Source organism: Bombus bifarius, unplaced genomic scaffold (assembly GCF_011952205.1).
Source record: "Bombus bifarius isolate JDL3187 unplaced genomic scaffold, Bbif_JDL3187 scf7180000009501_frag, whole genome shotgun sequence".
Taxonomy (NCBI): domain Eukaryota; kingdom Metazoa; phylum Arthropoda; class Insecta; order Hymenoptera; family Apidae; genus Bombus; species Bombus bifarius.
The window spans coordinates 7,605-20,956 of record NW_022885160.1 but is presented as its reverse complement, the minus strand read 5'-3'; the positions used below and the strand labels follow the sequence as shown (position 1 = coordinate 20,956).

Sequence of the window (13,352 nt, the reverse complement as noted above, 5' to 3'; positions counted from 1 at the left end):
TGTGCATGCACCAAACAACTTTACGTTCGTAATTTTTCACACAAATGTACAACTGTAGGGAAATAATTATCTCTGATTTTTCGGATGTTATGAATCGACAATATCGCATAACGGAATGCTGTGTTCTACGTATTCTATTTTTGTTACGAAAGTGGTACAAACGAAGTCCACATAAGAATAGTACAACAAAATCGGTTGAGGTTAGGTTATCGTGCAGATATCGCGGCTTTTGCATTGGAAATCACGCAACTGCCAGTCTCGTCGTTCCTTGTAAACGAAAGAAAGGTATTGTAATCGGTCGGAATTAACATAAAACTCGTCGCATGCGACCATATGGCCTGAATGTTGAATAAACGAGAGTAGAGCGCGAGCTATGTGATTCTAACCGTTTAGGCGGAAACTAATAATTGTAACCAGAGCCGAGATATATGCCAATATTACTTTGCTCGTGTAACGTCAATTCATATCAGAGACCAGGCCACACACCACGGACAGGATGGCACCCAGATGTCTGCATATCCTTGGCGCGCACCCTCAATAGTCTTAAGTGCCCACCAGGGGCCTTGGCATTTTTATAGTTAAGGTCCTTCGGACCAAGCGAGTATTTCCTGTCTTAAATTTCCCTTTACGTTTATTGTCTACCACGTGTTAGCTTAGAAAGTTGGTTTTCTCCACATCTGGTATGTTCCGTTGGCAACTTTCTCGCGAGGGCGGCTAAAACCCTTCCTGGTCTACCAACCGTCCTATTATCCAATCGGAGATGGTGTCTACTGCCCTCACTTCCTTAACCAAAATTGTCATCAACAAATCCGATAGTCCCGTGTCCTTAGACACACCCACCCCTAGCTTTCCTCAGACACAGTATCGTCAGTAAAACTTCACTTATTCTGTATCCTTAGAATAGTCAACATATCTATGTCGGTCTCTACTCTTATAAGTCGCGTACTTAATGTATTGTTGTAACTAAGTCTTACATAACGTGGTTGGAGTGAATTGTGATTTATGTTAACTCAGTGCGTGTTACATTGTGATTGCTGAATTCATAATAAAGGTTGATTAAAACCAAGTTAATAGTTGTGTTACGACTCAACTATATTTTATTTTCACCAACCAACCCAAAAATTACGTGACACTCGACAAAGCGTATAAGATAAGGAGAGAATCGCGATAAGGTAGAACAAGAGACAGATATTCTCTACGTAAAGCAAGTCTGTCAACTAGATTGAAATCCTATAGCTATAACTACAGTGAATCCATATTCTGGCGAATTGTCTTTTCACAAATGAAGCTTCTGAAGAACGGAATTGATACAATAACTACTGTTCATTCATAACTACTGGTGTAAGAATCTATATATTTGTCTATCTATATCTATATATATCGATCTATATATATTTGTCAGAATGTCATTTTATCAAAAAACCCATCCTCTGTAATCATAGTTTAACGAAGCATAATTAATAGAAGAGGTAGAGCGTTAAGTGGAGATGATTTAATCACAGTTAAGTAGATAAATCTCTATATTAGTCTCTTTAATTAAAATGTCCTACGTTTTATTTGCGTCATTTTTTTCTTCATCCAATTTAAAATGTTTAAATAACAATAGCCTATACAATATAATTTTATGTAAAAAAATTGATTATACCATGTTTATTACAGATATTTAACATTTTTGTGTACATACAAAATTTAAATTATACCTCGCTTGAGAACAAAAATTCTATTTGTTTTCCTAACATGTACTAATAATTATTGAGCAAACTAGAAAAAGCTGGAGGAGATTACTTAGGAAGATTACTTAGCATCTTATATTCCTGGCAAGAGAAAATGAAAAATTCGTTTCTTCTCTTTGCTTCCCTGTTCCTTCTTTCCTCCTTTTTCCCTTTTTACATCGCTTTGTTTTACATCGCAATTTACATTTATTTGTAAAGTTTGAATCTCCTCGATATTGAAGATGTTGAAGCTGCAAGTATCTATTTCATTTTAATCCATTCGAGACCGAGACTTAATTGTAAGACGATACCTAGGTGTCGGTACGATCTGAATGTTTAGTTAGAATGATTCTGTGTTTTACTCTCTCCGGGGTATCCTTTTCATACTTTGATTTTAAATCGATGACAATCTTAAATAGTATACCTCATATTTTTAAAATATAAAATTATATACTATGTTATTCTATAATGTATTATGTACAGTCATATATATATATGTCGGGTTAACATTAGGATTTAAGGCGCGTAACGATTCTTCGTTTGAATTAGCCATTGTTTTACAAAACAGAGAATATATTTACACGAATAAACAAGGTTTTACAAATATTATGAATAATGAATTTTGTAAATGATATGATTGATTAACAAATGATAAATTAAATTATTAATTAGATTAAAGAATAATAAGTTTTATCGAACAATAAAAGAAACGAATAATATATCTTACGATTTACTAATTTTAACGAATAATGAAAATTAACGATTGATAAATTTACAAATATTGAATTTAATTTACGCTATAAACAATGATCCGGGGTTCAAACGAATACACGGTCAACGGGAAAACTTTAAACAATTTTATAACACAAAAATACGTTTGCTGAATCACACGGAAAAATTACTCGATGTATCACTTTCCAAGGCGACCACACGAATGCCTCTCTGATTAAAATCTTTTTCGTAATACGACTGCATTTGTTTGTTATATTCTCGCTGGAAACATCGGGAAGGTTCCAATCGTTGTTGCTAGGCAATATCTGTCAAAAGTTTGTTATATACTCCTTGGTAACATCGAGAAAGATCCAAACGCCGATACTAGGCAATTTCTGTCTTCATCAAGCAAAACGTTTATCCCGTGACCGTGGCTACGTTCAGCGACCAGTTGTCACCTCGAACCCACTTTCGCTTTTCACAAATGTCAAACAATTACAGATGACAATTACTTAATTACAGTTATGATAAAATCTAGGCCAAAGCACTAAAAGGCCTCCTCAAAATTGCATAGGGAAGGCTCCGGTTTTTCATTTCATCTCCGACATATATATATATATATATATAATAATTCTATATTGAAAAAAATATGAAATTAACATGATATATACATTACTACATAAGTTATATATAAAATATGTATATTATACCCTTGCCTACTGACTGATATGAATTTCTTTCGGTCTCGAATGCGTTAAAAGAGAGCGCAAAGAAGTCGAAATTACTTATTGTAATTAGTAAAACGACCTGAGAGGCAGACAGATACAAGAAAGAAGGAATATTATATTAGCGGCATTATCATGTTTTTGCTCTCTTTAAGTCTTTCATCGAGACAGACAATCTACAGGTATTAATCGACCAATTTCTCCAAGCCGATAACTTCGAATTGATGTTTATAACTTAAAAAAATTGATGTTTATGTTAAGAAGTGTTATGTGTTAATCTGTCTAAATGTTTAAAAGGTGTTATAAATTAAATGTTGTTAAACGATACGTAATTGCCTTTTGATCGTAAATTTTACTATCGAGGGGTCTTTTATGTATGCGTAATCATTGTGAATTATAACAATTTATGTGATCGATATTAAAGGTGTTTAAAAGCATGTATTTTTTTCTATATTATTATTCTCCCTATATTATTATAGCATTCCTATATTATTATAATATCCAATTACATGTTGATACACAAGATATACAGATTATTATTTATAACGTTTTGGTTTTCTTAATTGAGTCATTCATGTAGTACAAATGATAAGAAATTAGTAATAATTCACAGAAAAAGGATATCGTAGTAGAAATATTATAAAAAAACATTTTCTGTTTTAGTGTAGAGTTACTCCTTCTTACAGACAGTGTCGTACAAATCTGTACGTCTCTGAGAAAATGTAGGTATCTGAGCCCTTACTTCCTCAACAACTTTTAGATCTGATAGAAAAAAGAAACATACGAAGTAATAAGTAATGCTTACTAATAAATTCAACAAATACAGAGGAAGATGGCTAAATCGATAAATTAACGAGACTAAAAATTAATTACATCATGGATCTCTCGCTTTTAATTTTAAGCTGTAAATTACCGATATCGGTGACTGCCATATTCTCTTGAGTTTCCAAATCGTAAAGAATCTTTCCCCAGGGATTGGTCAACTGTGTATGTCCCCATGCGACGTAACTTGCTTAAGGAACACGAGCCGGTGATATGCAGGCAACGTATAATTGATTATCATTCGCTCTGAAACGCTGAAGTAATGACCAGTGCAGTGGTCCAGTGGTCATATTGAATGCCGCTGGATATATCAGCATTTGGCAACCTAACTCAGAGAAGCAGGAAATATGAAGCCACCGAATACCAATTAACTTCGTAGTTGCACGGTTCACATTCCATCATTTCTGAATATGCGAGGACAGTCCTCTTATTGTGCTTTTAATTCTTTTATTTGTTTCATTTTCAGCAAATATACTGGTTTTTTAAATTAAGCTTCTTTTTATACAGAGTTACAGATTATATTAATTTTATATAGAATATATTTAAGAAAGATATTTAATTTTTTGCTAGTTAAGTATTGATCGATTCAGTTACTGTACCTTTGTTCCGATAAATGCGTGCCATTTCCTCGAATCTAGTATCATAGCAAATGCCAATACCTATTTTGCAGCCCTCCACATCGAACGTCGTTAGGGAGTTACCAGGACTGAGTGAATCACTCTCTCGAAAAGTAATCTTATTAGGAATGTCGATGTCGAATAGATGTACCTAATAACATAAAAATGTAGTCGCTAATTCTATTGCTGCAACTTTTGTAATTTAATATCAAAGTTACCAACTCCTAAACTTTAATTACTTTTTATTTAATAACTGACAGCGTTTTTATCACTTTCTTTTATTAAAAAATCTTATCATTTAATAATGTTTAAAAAGGAGAAAAAATAAGTATAATAATATTTTAAGTATGTGAAAAATTTATACAACAACAAACACATTACAACAAAAATGGGCGTTTCCCGTATCATAACGTATTTTATAAACCGTAAATTATAGAATTGGTTATAGTATACGTATGTACATATGTATATTCCTAAATTATTCCTAGATAGAGTCACTTTCTTCACCCCAATATTTTCAAATTCAAAGCCATAAAGGAATATATTACTTACCTTTCGGTGTTTTGCTATCAACGTTCCATCGGGACCCCAAATAGTACAGGTATTGTACAATTTATCGCCCTCTATTTCAGGCATCGTACCACCAACTACATAGATGTTGTTTTCTTTAGCTGCGTTCGATGAAGCAACGCTCGTTTCATCATCAGGAATACTCTCGGCGTATTTTGGAAAGTACTCTGCATTGCAATATTTCAATTAATGAAAAATAACTGTCTTTTGTTCCAACCATAAATTAAATTGAAATGTTTGTCAGTTTTTTATTTTTTAAATTATTAAAATAACTAAGTTTTATATTTCGACTTAATTAAATATGCAATTACTTAGCTAATAGTATATATAATAAATTGTTTCTACAGGTTCAAAATGAAAAATGAATATTTAGAAATATTTAATTACGACAATGCTATTTGTGTTAGCATCAGTGGCTTGTTACTCAACGACTTTGCTAGTACTTTTTGAAACATAAAGTTAGTTTTCAATTAACACTTATACTAGAGGCGGAATTATAAATGCAAAATAATTGATAATACTAATTTATAACTACCTAATTATTAGTATCTTAAAAAATATATTTATACAAAAATCACGATAATCATGAAAATGGGGAAATCCTATATTCCCGAATCAACTCACAATTTATTTTGTACATTAATTAGATTCCGCGCTCATCAGTACGTACTCACTGGCGACATCGAGAAAATGTATCGGCAATTCCTCGTACGACCAGAGGATCGGAAATATCAAAGGATATTATGGCGCAGCGCGAGTGGAGAAACAGAAACATATGAGCTTAACACCGTAATACTCTTATCATAGAAATAGAAGCAGTCCTCAATTCCCGCCCGCTAACTCCTATCTCCACCGATCCAAATGATCTCCTAGCCCTCACTCCCGGACATTTCCTCATTGGCGATTCATTAATGTGCTTACGTGATCGAGATTTCAGAGACATTCCATCGAACCGACTCTCCAAATGGCAGCATATCCAACAGCTTAAACAACATTTTTGGAACCGCTGGCATAAGGAGTATTTGAACGAGCTAACCAACCGCAATAAATGGAGCAAGGGTGGACACGGCATCCAAAAGGGCACAATCGTCATCCTCAGAGAGGACAACGTTCCCTCCATGCATTGGCCTCTGGGCCGAGTTATCAAGGTTCATCCAGGCGCCGATGGTGTCATCCGGACAGCTACAGTTCAGACGGCAAAGAGCATTTTGGATCGGGGCGTCAAAAGGCTTGTCCCACTGCCAATTCAACCCGATCTCGAGAAACCCGAACAACTAGCCACCGAGACGAAATAAGATGGGAACTTCAACCACACCTCCCTAGTTTGATCGGTACCCTCTCAACGGGGGGAGAATGTTACGCCATGCGGCTTACCATAGGTCATATTCTTAACTATCGATCGCGCCACTATAATGTCGCAGACGGATCGTCGCGTCTGCCCGGCAAACAAACATTGTAGTGGCAAGCGCGTGGTTCATTAAGCAGGGCGACTTCCAGAAACGTCGACTCGTGGCCCGTATTTTACCTCGCAGTAAAAGAATGTGGCGTGATCCGAACGTAGTGGGGGTCGCCTTCCAGAAGAAACGAAAAAAATCGAAAGGCGTTCAGAACTTTTCGAGAAGTCGAACCGTCAACACATGTGGTATGTCGCGCATTACTTATCAACCAAAACGCAGTTACATTTTTTTTGTTCCTTTTATATCTTTCTAGTTAATAAGTTGTTGAAATAAACATTAATTTATTTGTGTTAATTCTGTGGAATTTCATTGAACTACCCTTATTATCATAATCGAAATAAGGGGATCGATCAGTTCGTGGCGTCGATTATTTAATCGTAACGGGAACTTACAACTCTCGTTGACGTGCTATCTCGCGATCGCGTCTCTCCGCGAACGGTCGAAACAAAATGATTCACTAAAAACTGTCCTGAATTCCTAAGAATTTATTTACCGCAAAACTGACAAAGTGTTTATTTAAAAAATGAGGTTGAAGGTAGTCCTTTTCTTTCATTTCATTCATTTTCATTTTCTTTCTTAAGTATGGCTAACACAATATCTAATCAATTAAAATTTTATATTTTCACGTGAAAAGTTTCTTTAGATAATTATTATCAACATGATGACTAACTCTTACGGATTAATACGTGTCTGTAGGGCAATCCGGTGGACTTGATCGGCTTTTTACTTCGAAAGTTGAGTAATCGGTGTCGCTTTCTTACGCATCTTTGAACTACATAAATGTTTTAAAATTGTTTGATCCAGAATGTACCACACCGGACAATCAAGAAGGCAGGTGCCTTGACTACAGAAAATGTAAACCTCTGCAAGAAATATGGCAGATACAGTACCGTACAGCCACCGATTTTTATAGACGATCAGTGTGCAGATACCAGGGCAATGTTACGATCGTTTGCTGTCCGAACGATCCAAACAAAGAGAAGAGAGAAATTTTAATAAAAACTGTGTATAAGTATAAGGCTTTGCGACCACCATACCGTGGTTTTAGCAACGTCTCTCATACCAGGGTGGTCGATGAACTTGGTACGTTTTATGTCTTTCTTTCCGATTAATAATAAGCCATTTACTGCAAATAATGAACTTTAAAGGCATTAAACAGCACATCAATGTACATTTCAATTAGACTAAATAATAATGCTATGATTTTATCGGTAGTAACTTTACTTATTAACTTGAATTATTTCTTTCTTTTACTTCATGTTAGGAAGAGTATCTTTTTGCTTGAAATAAAAAATTGATATAGGAGTAATAATATGGATAGAGATCAAAAACTGTTAGGGCAGAAATTACACGTTTGAACTTTATAGTTCAGTATAGTTCAAATAGAAATTATATAGAATTATTTAATAATTTGTATTCCACTGGAATAAAAATTTAATTTCTGTCTTTATCAAATCTCTATTTCAGAGTATTTGTACGTATGTACTTATCGTCTGCTGTATGATCGAATATCGAATAGGTAATAATCGTTGTTACTCGTTATGTGAGAAAAATTTATATATATTCACAACTATGACTATTGCATTTTAGGCGCTTGGCCATGGATCGCTGCATTAGGTTTTCGTAATCCCCGAAACCCAGACAAACCACTATGGAAGTGCGGAGGTTCCCTGATATCGGCTAGGCATGTTTTGACCGCAGCACATTGTGCACATATGGATGGAATAAAAAACATACACAATCATAATATTGGCATTCTTAGATTGGTGGAGGAGGTGCCATTTTCGAGTAACTCCTCAAATATATATATATATATATATATATATGCTATTGAGTATTACTGAAGTATCATATCCTGAAATTTCTTACTGTACACATATATTGTGTCATAAAGCGTGTACAATTCTTTCTCATACTTTTCGTCATTCGTTTCCTGCATTTTCATTTATTTTTTTATTTTTCAGGGTACGTATATCCCATTTGTACGAAAGAGCCCCTACTAAAGAGCAACTTCGTCGGCTATAACCCCCTTGTTGCTGGATGGAGAGCGTTAAGATATAGTAAGTGATATCAATTTTATAATAAAATTAAACAGTTCCAGTCTTAAATATCTTTCTTATTTTCTTCGTAGGACGACCACGACGTAATGCATTAATGGAAGTACAAATGCCAGTGATTAAGAACGCCGAATGCAAAATAGCTTATTCCAAATTTCCTAATGCACCTGATATCACTGATGGTATAATATGCGCCGAACATGCTCAGGGTGGAGAGGATTCTTGTACGGTAATTAAGTTACAGAGTTACTACAAACTATACGGTATCTGAAGACACGTCAATTCGAATTAACATCAAATCGACATCTTAAACATTAGAAATAATAGATAAACACAATTTAATAGTTTTGCCCACTTCTCACACCTCATTATGGTATTTAATCTAATTTCCTTCTAATCTTAGTTTTGCTCAAAATACATATAACATGTACATTATAAATTGGAGTATTTCTATACACAAATCAATAGAAGATTATTACTGTATATAAGTATAATTTCAATACAATTCGATCGATATATTTCAGTATCTTTGATTAAAAATTTAACGGTCCTTTCAGGCTGACCGCGGCGGACCACTGCTGATACAACATGAATTAACCTCGTATTTAATAGGTATTGTGTCTTACGCTTATAAGTGCGGCACAGCTGGCTATCCCAGCGTTTACACTAGGGTCACATCGTACCTTGACTTCATTCTCCAAGCGATGCAATAATATGATATTACTGTTCCATAAATATCATTGTGTAAAAAACGTAAAGTTGGATTTTCTTATTGTGGAGATAAGAAACAGCTCAAATTTACATTGTTTTGTACGTTACAAATTATAGGCTTAAAATGTACGAAATGTAACTTTGAAACGACACTAATTTTTTACGCACGATAAACCTCCACGACTTAGGTATGTAAAGATGATAAACGTATATTAATTCTATTAATTTGGTAATAATAAACCAACTTTCTGAGAAGTTCTGTAAATTTCGTTTCTGTTGTATCAAGAGAATAATGGAATATTCCACCTAGATCGTATACTTCTTGTATGTACATACAAAATTTTCCGGCTAATCTAAAACACTTCATAAGATAGAGAGCTTCTGGAGATTCGGACACAGAGAGTGCATAAAATACAAGATAAGTCTCGTGTCTTTCAAAATTATTTTTTATTCGCTAAAAACGTCCTGTGTACTCATGCAATCACATGCAACCTCGAAACTTCGCTTATTTTTTATCACTTTCCAATTCAATACACTGTTTCTGCGTTTTTGACTATATGTAAGAGAAATTTCCATTCAGCCAAAGGTGTACTTACAGATTATAGATTCCTATACGACTCTCGGTAAAAATTTATCCGCACTCCAGATAGTTAAAACTTCTGTCGACCGTATTGATCCATCTGCACTCTTCGTATGACGTCAATATCTGTTCAGTGCTGCTGCGCAGGTTTCATTGTGTTACGTCAATTCGTTTGTGACCGTTGCGCGAGTAATGGCGCTTTTCAATGGCGATTTGCAGGAAAACAGTGCAGGATGCTGTTTCTTGTGGTCGCAGGTTATGTTTGATGCCTATATTTATCAAAGATTTAATGCACATTATGGAGAAAGTGTTTTGTCACGAAGTGTGTTTGAATGGGCACAAAAGTTCAAAGAAGATCGCACAAGTGTTATGAAAAAACAGCTGGACGCCCGTCCACATCCACGATGACAACATTGAACGTGCTCATGAACTTATGCTCTATGGAATAGACGAGTGACACTGGATAATGTGGCAAATCATTTGCAAATCAGCCACGGCTCTGCTTATGCAATAGTGCACGACAGATTTGGGTTTTAAAAAGTTTGTGCGAGATGGATGCCGAGAAAGCTGATGAAAAGGTGAAGACGACGATGCATTCGTGGTTCGCAGCTCAGCCCAAAACATTTTTTAACGAGAAAATACGAAGGTCCTTCAGCAAATGGACAAAGTGTATACAGAAATTGAGTGATTATGTCAAAAAATGATGTATGTCTTTTTTGACAATTGCTTAAAATAAATTCTACACCGACAGAGCGGGTAACTTTTTACTCACCCTCGTAAGACACTTAAATTTCCAATCTATTATGATGAATAAAAGAGCTTATACTATTAAATCTAATTGTATTTTGTTGCATGAGAGTACACGTGTATGTGATGTACGTTACCTTTATATCCCCTTGAACGCTTCAATATTGCTCATATATACTATATTTTGTACAGCTTCTATAAAATTTTGTATGTTTGTTTAGGCTGTTAATCTAGAGGCTGGAGTACAAAGAAGTGGCACAATGATGTGGGCTGATGACATTTATAATTATCAAGGAATCACCCCTACATTCGCTCAGGTATATATCGTTGACTATAATGTATTTAACATATATGATTGTTAGAATATTAATAATTAATCTTTATTTCTATCAGAATTTTAATGAAACTGTCCCTTGGGAAGGAAGAACTGATACCTTGATATCACGGTTTGTACATCCTATATATACGACAAATTTTAGAACATTATATAACGAAGAACCAGATCGCCGTGGCCATGTGATGTGAATAAAAGGACTTGAATTTGATGATATTTTTGTAACGTTAGATAACATAACTAAGTATCTTCACAGTAAGATAGGATGACATGGTTTACATGATCTTAATGTTGTTCACTTGAGTGATGATATTATAAGGAAAAGTGTAATATCACAGGTAGGATGATTCATAATTTAGAACTACTATCTCATGTATGTATTAAAAATTAAAGAAATATATTAAATTTTATAGGATATTTATGTTTAGTAACCAGTAATTCAGAGATTGGTATTCATGGTTACTATAACGAGGCTGTAGAAACGCACCCTTTCTTCTTTGCAAATGGTCCTGTATTTATGTCTAAGCCGAAACTGGAACCTCTGAATAATTTAGATTTATTCTTGTTATTTTCTAAAATACTTATCTACAGTATACCATAAGGAATGATACCGTATCGCACCTAATCAAGTGCCTTAAGAAACATCAACAGGATATCACAGTAATCCCTTATCGACTGATATGTAAGTAAACGTTATGTGTCATTGTTATACACAGTTATGTGTTAGTGTTATACACAGTTATTTATCATTTTCTATTAATTCAGTTGTAGCCACTACAATATCTATGACACTGGTAGTAATTATGAGAACAATAACGATGTTCTATAAGAGGAAATTATGATTAGGAACAAAAACTTACAGGTAAGTCAATGTATATGTTATTTGCCATTTGAAAAGAAAGTTACTAACTTAGAATTTTTTGATAAATAATAATTGTGCAAAATATATTGGATTTCAAATTTGTCAAAAATTGAAATTTAAGAAGCATTGTAATAATATAACATTAATATTTTGATTTTTCAGGAGATATCATGCGGTGGATGGATAATATGTAAAAAATATTAAGCAGTATATGAATTTTCATATTGCGTAGAGATAACAAAATGAATTTTAAAAAATGTCGACATGGTAATAAGAAATAGCATCATGACAAAGAATATATAAAGACAGTTTCATTTTTTATAAATAAAAATTTGTTGTTCCAGATTTTGAAATATAGTGAAACGTTTAATTAGTATCTTAATATCTTTAAATAATTATTATTTTAGAATCAATTGTAATTGTATCATACGTACTTTTGAATTCGTGCAAGAACATATGTAATTTTGAAGTAGTTATTATTAGGAAATTGTTAGACGCGAACAGTATGCGAAAAGTTAGTATGCAGTGTAATAATTATCAATCAAAACACAAGAATTAAATTCTTGAGGAAAAAATTTCCGGAATTTCTTATTTACACGATTATAAAGAAATCCATAATAAGAAGGAGCTGCTTTCTAATACTTCTCTTCCTTGTAATGCCTATGTTAATGATAACGAGGTTCGACTTTTTGTTTTTAGAGGGATACTGGAAAATTTGAAAGTACAGTACCATTGGGAAGAAAATCACGATATTGAAAACGATATTTGCAAGTAAATTTCCAAAAAATCTGTTTTCAAATTTTCGCTTTCTATTTCACATTAAAAGAAAGGGCTGCCTTCTTTCTCTGCAAGACAAAACAAACATTCTGAATCTCGTATCAATGAATGATGTCAATAAGTTATTTTTCTTTTCAGATTGAACAATATTCCAGATTTATTCATAATTTCATACTACGCGAAGAATAGACTTTCATAGGTATATAAAGGAAATATTAAGTATAGGAAAACTCTTTTTCGTTGTAGGTGACATATGCTTCACGGTTGAACACATGTATTTTTGAACACATATAAATGAAAAAGTACTTTTATGGAGAAAAAGAATTGATACCTTCGATTGACATTAGATAATGTATATAAACTTATGAACAATCACTATCGGTTTGTATTTTAGGTGCACACGCAGATTTGTTGGAGTTCTTATAAAATGTACATCCTGTACGAACGTTTTATTCTTCCAAATTTTACGATACTATGTCTCATATAATAACTATATGGATTAAACGTAATATAAATGATCCGAAAATAGACTCGAACGACATTAATTGTCTTTCTATTTATACCAATATCGAAAATACAAGTAAAGCCGGAGCAATAGTATGCAAGAATGGACTATTTATTATTTTAAACCAAATCATAGCATATTCAGAATGCACAGTATTATCATGAA

General features: G+C 33.7%; 1 long non-coding RNA gene across 1 annotated transcript; it reads left to right on the top strand.

The window, feature by feature from the left end:
- The first annotated feature begins 11,685 nt into the window (after window positions 1-11,685).
- Window positions 11,686-12,107, top strand: LOC117215289. The gene is made up of 3 exons (XR_004489056.1): window positions 11,686-11,725; window positions 11,809-11,905; window positions 12,068-12,107. It is a non-coding gene; the product is annotated as an uncharacterized LOC117215289 (long non-coding RNA).
- The last annotated feature ends 1,245 nt before the right edge of the window (window positions 12,108-13,352 follow it).